Raw genomic sequence first — 10,434 nt, forward strand, 5'->3', positions numbered from 1 at the left:
AATAAGGATTTCAGTTATTGACGCAGTGTTTTATTGACTCCAGATGGCTTGAAGCTCTCTGGGAATAGGACTTGTTTCTCTTACTTCTTGATGCTACATACATTCAGTGGGCACTCAATCAAGGTGGTGAAAATACCAAATATAAGATGGGATGGAGCAGGGAAGAGCTGAAGCAGGAACAAGAGGGACAAGAGAAGTAGTGAAGGAACTATAAGAGTGTCTGGGCTCAGTGCCCAAGCACAACGCCAGAGATGGATTCATGAGGAAGAGGAGTTAAGTGGTGAGGGAAGGGGGCATAGTCACAAATGCCTGAGGAAGGCACTTAAGAAAAACAAGCCTTCTGGAGAGTGAAGGGGGTTCTGCAGTCTTCAGGTCTTGTTGCACCAGGGGGATGCCATGTTGAAGCCGACTTTGGATAATGACAAAATAAATGAACTCAGGTTTGTTGTATATCCTTTGTATCTTCTGACAGAAGTAATTGTTGGGGAAGCTTGGGGGCTGGATAGGAAATTCTGGGAAAAGTAGCTGGCTGGATTTACACAGGAAATCTATCTGTATACAACCAGTTCACTCTGGTCCAGGTAATCAAGCATGCCTTAGCAATTAAAAACTGCTTAAAGAGTGTAAAAACAAATTTATTTACCAGGACTTTTAACTTAAAAATCAAACCCAAAACTTCTTACAGAAAGATGTGGACAAAGCTAACTGTTGGTTTCCTCCTTTAATGATTAACTGGTGACTTGATCCCTGAGGTGACCTGACATCCAAGTCCCCTGAGCTGTGATGCCTGGCAACAACTTGGCTCCAATTGCCTATCTTCATGGCTTTGAGAGAGTTATGAAAAGAATGTTTAACAGGAGATGCTGGTGGAGGTCAAGACTATCTCCTGATTGGTGTAACAGGCAGTCCTCCTCCAGAATTAGAGAGTGTGAAATAGCAATAAACTAATGATTACCTTGATATTTTTCCTAGCAAATCTAGAGAGACTGATCATACCCACTTGGGGTACAGATGACTGTTAACAGCCTAAGCCAAACATAAAGCTTTGAAAGGGAAGGGAGAAACCAAGGGCCTAACTAATCCCAAAGCTGACTATAATCCCAAATCATCCAATTGTTTTTATAGCTAGAGCTTGAATATTTGAGAACTCTCATAACCCTCAGCTTCAAAAGTTTAAATACAAACATTTGATTATGATAAATTCATCAAAACTATACAAAAGGGCAGAGTTCCTGTGAGAGTCAAACAGCTGATGGTTCCAACAGAGCCCATAATCCCAACCAAAGGATGAGAGAAAAAATGTCCTAAATCGAAACATATTCTCCCATGGAAGAATGGGAGCTGGGGCCTATAGTACTATGTACTATAGTACAAAAAGGAGCAGCAGTTCTTCTGGACTGGCCTAGGTTTGGCTACCATTTGTAACACTCTATGGAAAAAATATTCAATGTTCCAAAGCATAAACTGGAACACAACCCCATCCTAAATTATCACTGTCTAAAAAGCCTTCCAGGATCTTCACTGGTTGTAAAAATTCCACCTATCCAACAAGACTCACAAGTCGGTGAAAATTTCTGTTCAAGTTAGCCAAGAATTTCCTCTCTTGACACTAAATTCTTTCAGAATTTGTTTATAGCACTTTTTGGGCACTTACAACAAACTTGCATTACAGAATATCCTTTTGCATATAGAAGCTTTATCTACACTTAATTAATTCATGAGCACTGTTGGGTTCCTTTGTTTCAGTTGTGTCTGACTTCTCGACTCCACATGGGGTTTTCTTGGCAGAGATACTAGAGTGGTTCATCATTTCCTTCTCAGGTGCATTTTATAGATGAGGAAACTGAGGCAAACAGGGTTTGCCTGAGGTCATACAGGTGATAAGTATCTGACTTGGAATCTTCCTGGGAACACTAAACTTGGAATCAGGAGAGTGGTGGGTTCAAAGTCTGGCTCTGACATCCACTAGCTTTGGAGCAATGTACAAGTCACAACCCTGGAGCTTCAGAGTCCTTGTTTGTAAAATGAAGGGACTAACAATTATAACAGATAAAATGTAACATTTCCTAATCTGTAGCCTAGAACTCCCAACAACCTCGTGAGGTAGCTCTTACAGTTATTAACAGCTACATCTTCCAGATGGGCAAAATGAGCAGTCAGGTAATTTGTTGATGGTCACACTAAGGGTCTGCTTGCTTGCAGTTCTAGTATTCCATCCACCATGTCATGGAACATAACTGTCCTATCCTACCTCGCAGGAAGGTTGTGAATGCTTTCTAAATATGAGCTATCATTATTGTACCCTTTGTAAACTCATCACAGAAATAGCTGAATGATAACCATCAATCCCTAGGATTCAATCTAAAGCTTTATGAAACAAAAGAGCTATAAAAGGAGAATCTGAGTGAAAGTGGATTTGAAACACACTCATAGCATACGATTTCACACTAACAATATCCATTACTTCACCCTGTTTGTAAATACTCCCAAAGAATATTTTCTCACATTTCTCTAACCATTACTCATTCTAATGGTCAAAACAGTAATCAGCAACAGCAAAATAAAGTGTAGTACACGGAAAAGAATGCTGGGTATGGAGCTGAGAGGATGGATCTGGTTCAAATCTTACTTCTCTTATGCCCTGAGTGATCTTGGGAAGTCACCAAATTTCCCTACACCTGTTTCCTCATTTGTAAAGTGAGAGTTTTGGACCATCTAGTCACTGGGTGTCCGTCCAGTTCTATGATCTTAAGATTTGAAGTCTTAAGCCAACATTTAAGCAGGATGGAAAATAGTCAACCATTATTCTCCATGTAAACCATTTCTGTTAATGATTTTCTTTTGGATATATGAATTTCATCTACTGGTCCTTACAGCTTCAGTCTTAACCTTAGACTTTTCTCTTGACTACCTTAAAGATTTCAGGAGAACCATAAATTCTTCAAATTCCCAAAATGGACCTTTTAAGTTAGTTTAAAATATCAGAGCACCTTCTCTGTCAGACTTAAAAAATGAGAAAAAAAAAGAATCTTCAAGGGATAAGTTTTTGTTGTTCTTATTCAGGGCTACTTTTATTCTTATTTTCTTTATTGAGGCCAATGAAGCCCCTTTCTTAAGCCTGGAAGAAACCCATTAAGTCTCTGTAGAATAGCTTGAGAATAGAGGTGAGATCATTCAAACAAATTGCTCCTACAGCATCCCCCATCAGCAAGGAAGGTTTTTTCTTAGCCACTCAAGGAAAGCACTATGCAGCAGAAAAAGGATTCCACTCAGAATCAGATCTAGGTTGGAATTCTAGCTCCAAAGCGCACTAGCTGGAGGACCTGACAGGGGTTTCCTCATTAGTCAAATGGGGGCAAACAAGGGCACCACCATAGCCCAATGGCTGGGCATCCTAACGCCCTAGAAACAAATGGGGGTGCTCTGGCCTGCTCCCCACCCTCTCCACCTCAGAAGCAGGTGTTCTTGGGGGAGGAAGGGACGATACATCAGCAGAGACATGACCAGGCCATGAAGTGCCTCCTTCGGTTCAGCCTCTGACCCCCTGCTTAGTGGAGCACTCCGCACCACACTCGGGCTGGCACAGAAGGGAGTAAAGAGGCCGACAGAGCCCCTGCCAGCAGGAGACTTGCATCTACAAGGAGGAACCCCCACAAAGTACCCGCCTGAGGGGGGCTCACAATCCCGGCGGGGGAGGAAAGTGAACATGGGGTGGGGTGCTTAGTTTGGGAAACGCGACCGGAGACTGTCAGTGAGGGATCCGAGACTGGGTAGGAACCCTATCAGATTGATCCCCAGGCGGGGAGAGGTGCCAACGGAGGGATGTTGGAAAGCAACTGCCAGGGGTCCGACGCCTCAGTTTGCCTGTCTGTAAATTGATCACCATAAAACGATGCCCGGAGGGGGTTCTGCCGTCTCGCAGTTTGTAAGACCAGCCACGCGGCGGACCCTGTCTGGGGAGACACTCTCGGGGCTCCCCACCTATGAAAGAGGATTGCTGGGCTAACACCGGCTCGGTCCGGCCTCCGAGGGCTGGTCCGTAGAATGAGGCGGGGCTCGAGGGCCCCCAGGCGTCAGGACTGGGGGCGTGGCTTGGCTCGCGCATGCGCGGCGGGGGCCGGGGCAGGCGACTGACCGGCTCCCCGGCCCCTACGGCCGAACCGAGGCGCCCCGGGGAGGGCGGAGCCGAACCAGGACGGAGAGGTAGAGGGGGGGAGGGGGCGCTCACCTGCGCAGACCCGCCGCGGCGCCCAGGACTCGTCTCCTCCTCAAAAGGGAGAGGCGGCGAGACAGCCTGGGGCCACCTGCTCCCCGGGTTTAGTCGCCGGCCCCATTCAGCCCGGCCCCCCGGCGGAGGCAGCCCCTCGGACACTCAGCTCTCGGTTTCGCTCCCGGAGCGGAGCCGGAGGGGGGACCGGCCAGGCCAACTCTCCAGCCCACTCCCCGCTCCCACCTACCCCCTTTGTGACATCCCTTACCAATCGCAGGCCCGTGCTCACACGATCGTCCAATCAGCACCGCGCTGGGGAGGGGCTTCGGCGACCAGCGCAGGCGGTTGCTCGAGGGGCGGAGCCTCCATTCTACCTCGGAGGCTGTTGTCGGTTACGAGAGGCCCGGATGTTGACCCTTCATTACTAACAACAGAGGGCACCTGACCGGGCGTCTCTCGCCCTGAGGTCAAAGGCCATAAGGGTTGAAGGTCAGTAGCTGTAACCCCGCCCTGCGGGCCCCTCCCCGTGCTGGGGAGGCAGAAAGGACCAAAGCCACTGAGACTGCACTAAACGGGGTGTACCCGAGGCTAGCTCGGGGCTTTTTCTCTCCAGGACGAAGCTTTAAGTATTGGGGCACTCAGCCGTCCCTGAGAAAGCTACTCAGCCCCAAAAGGAAAAAAAAAAAATTAGAGCAAAGACCCATCACTTCTGAGGACTTGGAAAATGGGTCTCGCTGAAGCCGAAATAAATGATGTTGCCAAGCACCTTCCCAAACAACAAGTTTAAAAAAAAGACTCTCAGGAAACCACAAAGAAAACCTTCGCTGCCCGATCCAAACAAAACAGGGCTAAAAGGGTGCGCCAAGCTTTTCATAGCATTTCCTGGCAAGATGTATAGAATCATCCTAACCTGCTTTTAAAAAACCCCAGATTTGGGGGCAGCTGGGTAGCTCAGTGGATTGAGAGTCAGGCCTAGAGACAGGAGGTCTTAGGTTCAAACCGGCCTCAGCCACTTCCCAGCTGTGTGACCCTGGGCAAGTCACTTGACCCCCATTGCCCACCCTTACCAATCTTCCACCTATGAGACAATACACCGAAGTACAAGGGTTTAAAAAAAAAAAACAACAAAAACAACAACAACAAAAAAGACCCAGATTTAACTAAGACATAATGAAAAGGCACTAATTACTAGCTGGCTGAGGCCAGTCTGTTTTCCTTGTAGAGTTAATTGGCTCCTCTATCTTATAATTTAAAATGTGAAAGACTATTATTGCTGTCTACAAATATTTGAAAGGCTGTCATATATGGAAAAGAAATTAAGGATTAGATGGCAGATGGGTGGACATTGCAGTGAATGTATTTTCATTCTTGTCATTCTCTTTGCGACAACTCCAAATGGGATATTCTTGGTAAAGATTGTCTAGAGTGGTTTGCCATTTCCTTCTACAGTTTATTTAAAAGTGAAAAAACTCTCTGGTGCTAGTTAAAATAGAAATGTTGACCATTGGACCAGATAGGTATGTAAGCCTCAGAAAAAAATGGACATAGTAGCCCTGTGGTTGATAAACCCTAAAAAAACAAACTACTGGAGTAAGACTTCTCTATTTGACAAAAACAACTATGGAAAACTGGAAACAACATGGGCAGAAATTAGATCAAGTCTAACATCTTGAAGGTAATTCCATCTCTAAAGAAAAGATCACTTTTTTTTTTTAATAGAATAGATGATACTTTATATCATTATGGCTAGGCAAGGGAATTTTTAAAAGGGATAGAAGTGATTATAAATGTAAAAATAAACTAGTTCAGTTACATGATAGTAAAAAAGCTTTTGTAGGAACAGCATGAATACAGTTTAGCCATGAACAAAAGCTGATGGGTTTCAGTTTCTTCATCTGTTAAAGGAAAGGATTGGACTAAAAGAAGGCCTTGAGGTCCCTGAAATCTCAATGATTTCAAAACAAGCCTCTGAAGCACCTAGTTGATAAAAGTTTTGAAACCTAAGAGATCATCTAGTCCAACTGTTTAACTTTGCATATTAGCTTATGGAATCTTCATGGCTACAGACTTGGAAAATGGGGATACTTATCTACTTGTATAAGCAATAGGCTAGACCGAGGATCTCTTCTAGCTTCTTCTAGCTTTAAGAACAAGCATTTTATGATTTTCCTATACCTTCAAAAAAACGGTAACAATTTTGCTCTTTCTCCTTCAGCTTTTAACTTGAAATTAATGAACTACTTCATTATTACATAAAAAAAGTTTGACGACATACTGGTATGTTATTTGGTCCTTCCAGACCCTTCCCCCCCCCAAACACACACACAAATCCAGACTGTCTCCACTACTCAACAATTCCAGAATGACAACAATTTTCTCTTTACCTATGGACTTAATTGAAAAAATATATTGAGGGTACAGCTGGGTGGCTCAGTGAATTGAGAGCTTGGCCTAGGGAGGGGAGGTCCTGTTTAAATCGTATCTCAGATACTTCTAGCTGTGTGACCTGGGCATGTCACTTAATTGCCTAGCCTTTACTGCTCTTCTGCCTTGGAAGCAATACACAATATTAATTCTTAGAAAGTAAAAGTGAAAAAAAGTATATTGGATTGGGAAGTATGCTTTAAGAAACTCATTCAAGGTGTCAGCAAACTATAATTAGCTTCTTTGCTTTAGAGTTTATGAAGCAGTTTAACATTAATGAACCTATTTGATCCTCAGACAACTGTATGATAACCTAAGTGACTGTTACTGTATTTTGTAGAGGCCTGAAGTCCAGAGATGTGAAAGGATGGTGGTGGTGGTATGGTCCTGGGCTAAATCTTGGAAATGTAACTTATGAACACCCCTCTCAACCTTGGACAAGGCACTGGCCATTTGTAAAATAAAGGAGTTGGACTAGATGATGTCTGTCATTCCTTCCAATTTCACTTCCTTCATTGATTATGCCACACAAATGGTAAATAGCAGAACCAGAACTCCACTCCAGATCTTCTGAATCCTCATGATCCTGTCTACTGTACCACACTGCTTTACTTGATAGGATATAAAAGTTCATATACAAACTATAAGGACTTGTTGCTAGGGTGATGTGCATAGCATTCAATTACCTATTATAACAACATTGTGTCATTAATATTGCACTTAATATTTAGAATTGATGCCTAAGGTTTAATTAATGAAGGCAGTGTCCATAGTAAAGAGGCTGGTATGGCCTCACTTTGCTTACATCTCAAATATTGTATTCAGGGGGCAGCTGGGAGGCTCAGTGGATTGAGAATCAGGCTCAGAGAGAGGAGGTCCTAGGTTCAAATCTGGCTGCAAACACTTCTAGCTGTGTGATCCTGGGCAAGTCACTTAACCCCCATTGCCTAGCCCTTGCCACTCCTCTGCCTTAGAACCAATACCCAGTATTGATTCTAAGATGGAAGGTAAGGATTTAAAAAAATTAAAAAAAATATTGTATCCAGTTCTGAGTGCCATATTTTGGGAAGAACAGAAGACAATAAAAATACCTCAAGGAGATAATCAGTATGGAAAGAGGTCTGGAAACAAGTATCATTCACAGGAAATGGAGACGGCTTAGGAGGCCATTATTGATGTCTACAAATATTTGAAAGGTTGTCATATATGGAAAAGAAATTAATTATTCTACTCCAGATGACAGATGTGTGGAAGTTGCAGAGAATATATTTTCATTGTTGTTGTCTAGTCATTTTAGTTGTGTCCAATTCAATTCTTCATGACCCTGTTTGAGATTTTCTTGATAAAGTTACTACAGTGATTTGCCATTTCCTTCTCTAATTCATTTTATAGAAGAGGAAACTAAGGCAGACAGGGTTAACTTGCCCAGGGTCATACAGCTAGTAAGTGAGATTATATTTGAACTTCGGTCTTCCTGATTTCATGTCCAACACTCTTTCTACTGCACCGTCTAGCTACCTCCAACACCACAACTCCAGATGGCAGAAAGTGTAAAAGTTGCAGAGGTAGGATGAAGCTTGAAGTAAAGAAAAATTATTCCATTTCAGAGCTGTTCAATAACAGAATAGTTTGCTTCGGAAAGTAGTGAGTTTCTTTGTGTATGGCTTGAAGTCTTAAAAGTAGAGGATGGAGGATGTTGTGGAGAAGATTTCTATCCAAGCATGCATATTAGAGCACTGAGAACCCTTCCAAATGGAGGGATTCTATAATTAGTTGTAATACAGGTTTGCAATGATCTACTTAAGTCTTCATTTTTCTTGGCAGAGGTCAATGGAGAGGTTTGTCATTTACTTCTCCAGCTCTGAGGACTACTTTAGATAGTTTGGAGTTCATCTTTGGGATCAGCTAACTGACAGAGAAATCCACATCATGAGAACTTTTTGCCAAAGAGAAAGGATTAGCCCAATTAATGGCTTAAGCTGGAACTTTTCCATTGAGAATATATTGAAGGAGTAGGGGATGGGGGACAGGGGGCACATTCCATGTTGCTTTCCTCAGCATGGACTTGGGCTTCACTGATTGGTAATGTGAAACCAGCCCTCAAAAGGCTTGCTAGCTTTTGGTCTCATCTTGTGCCTGCCTGCCTGTTCTAAGTAACTATTTGCTTAGAATAGTTATTCTTATCCATTGTTTATCTCTTGACATTTATTTACTGTGCAACATTTGGGTCTGGTTAAGTACCCAATGATATTTGTCCTAAATTATTTTCTAGTCATAAAGATTCAGTCTATTCCCAAGGGTCTGAGAAGTCCAGTGCCTTATAGATATTGCTTCTGTGGTAAGTTCCTCTCCTGACAACTAAATACAGCATGGATTCGTAACCTCAGATCCATAAACTTTTTAATGGGTGACTGGCCAAATAAGGCTCATCTCCTGAGGTTGCCTAAGTAGCCAAAAAGTGTCCATGCTACTGTAATTTAGGAAAGCATCTCTTGAGTAAAACAATTGCAAAACAAAAGATCTCAAGCAATATATGAAATTCTCCACTGTCACAGCTGTGTTAACAAACTTTATCACTTGAGGTTAAATTAAAAATATAAAGAAACAAACACATATCACATCTCTTTGAGGCAGGGAAACCTAGGTGGTCAAAATCTGTCCACTTGACATTTCCCTTTCTTTCCTGTGGTCTCAATGTTAACACTAATCAGACCTGTTTTAACTTGAATTGGTGATTTCTTTGAACAAAAGAAAAGCACAGCTTTGTGGGAAGTTGCTGGTAGAGTCCTATATGGTTTTTCTCAGTCCTTAATCTTCTTAGGGCCTCAGTTTCTTCATTTAGAACATGAAGGTGTTGAATCATATGAACTCCTAAGTTTTTCAAGTCTGAAATTCTATGAGTCTGATTTAGTAGGTATGTTTATTCAATTTGAAGATGGCAAAAGCTGGAAGGCATAATGAATACAATGGACAGCAGACTAAAACTAGTCTCAGGAGTCTGGAACACAAGGCCCAAATCATAAGGTGAAATTGAATAAAGGTAAGATGCTTCCTTTAAGTTAAAACACCCTCTCCCTCTTTTCTTCCTCTTCTCCCTCCCTTCAGGATAGACATAGCAATGGTACAGGCGAAAGAACTTTGAGTTTAGTTATTTCAAAGTTGAATATGAGCAGAGTAATGCAGCTACAAAAGTGGCTAATGACCATTTGTAACAACAAAACTCTTATCTAGATATTATGAGTTAAACTCCACTGGTCAGGGTACAAATCTGGAGCACTGTGATTAATTCTAAGTACTATAGTTTAAGAACACCGAAAAGTGAGAATGATTTCAAAGGATGGCAACCCTGATGGTCACAGGCCTGGAGACTATGTAAGATGAGGTACAACCAAAGGAAGTAGGGATATATATTCTTGAGAAGAATGATGAAGCAAGCAGAAACATGATGCAGTCTTCAAATAACTGAAGGTCTGTATGTAGGCCTGTTCTGTGCTGCTTCTGAGGGCAGAACTAGGACCAACAGATGGAAGTTATAGGTAGTCAGATTTTAAATCAACTTAAAGAAGGTTCTGACTATACCCAATAATAAAAAAGGCTCTTTCCAAGTTGGAATCTTATGGCCATTGTAATTATTCAAAGCTAAGGCTGAATATCCATTCTCATGGATGCACTAGAAGGGATTTCCATGTTGTGTCAGAAATTGGCCCCTTTCCTCAGAACAAAGTGGGGAAGCTTGCTATTAAGAAAGCCTTTAGGATCTGCAGGGACAGAAGAACAGTAGTATCATAAATAAAGTAGAA

General features: G+C 42.5%; 1 protein-coding gene across 1 annotated transcript in view; it reads right to left on the reverse strand.

Annotated features, from left to right (window-relative positions):
* Nucleotides 1-5,208, reverse strand: part of ZFAND4 (zinc finger AN1-type containing 4) — a 57,018-nt gene extending 51,810 nt beyond the window's left edge. Inside the window, exon 1 of the mRNA XM_044659149.1 lies at nucleotides 4,229-5,208. The gene's annotated coding sequence lies outside the window, so the exon portion shown is untranslated. The remainder of the gene's footprint in view (nucleotides 1-4,228) is intronic.
* Nucleotides 5,209-10,434: the final 5,226 nt, after the last annotated feature.

This window comes from Gracilinanus agilis, chromosome 2, assembly GCF_016433145.1.
Source record: "Gracilinanus agilis isolate LMUSP501 chromosome 2, AgileGrace, whole genome shotgun sequence".
Classification (NCBI taxonomy): domain Eukaryota; kingdom Metazoa; phylum Chordata; class Mammalia; order Didelphimorphia; family Didelphidae; genus Gracilinanus; species Gracilinanus agilis.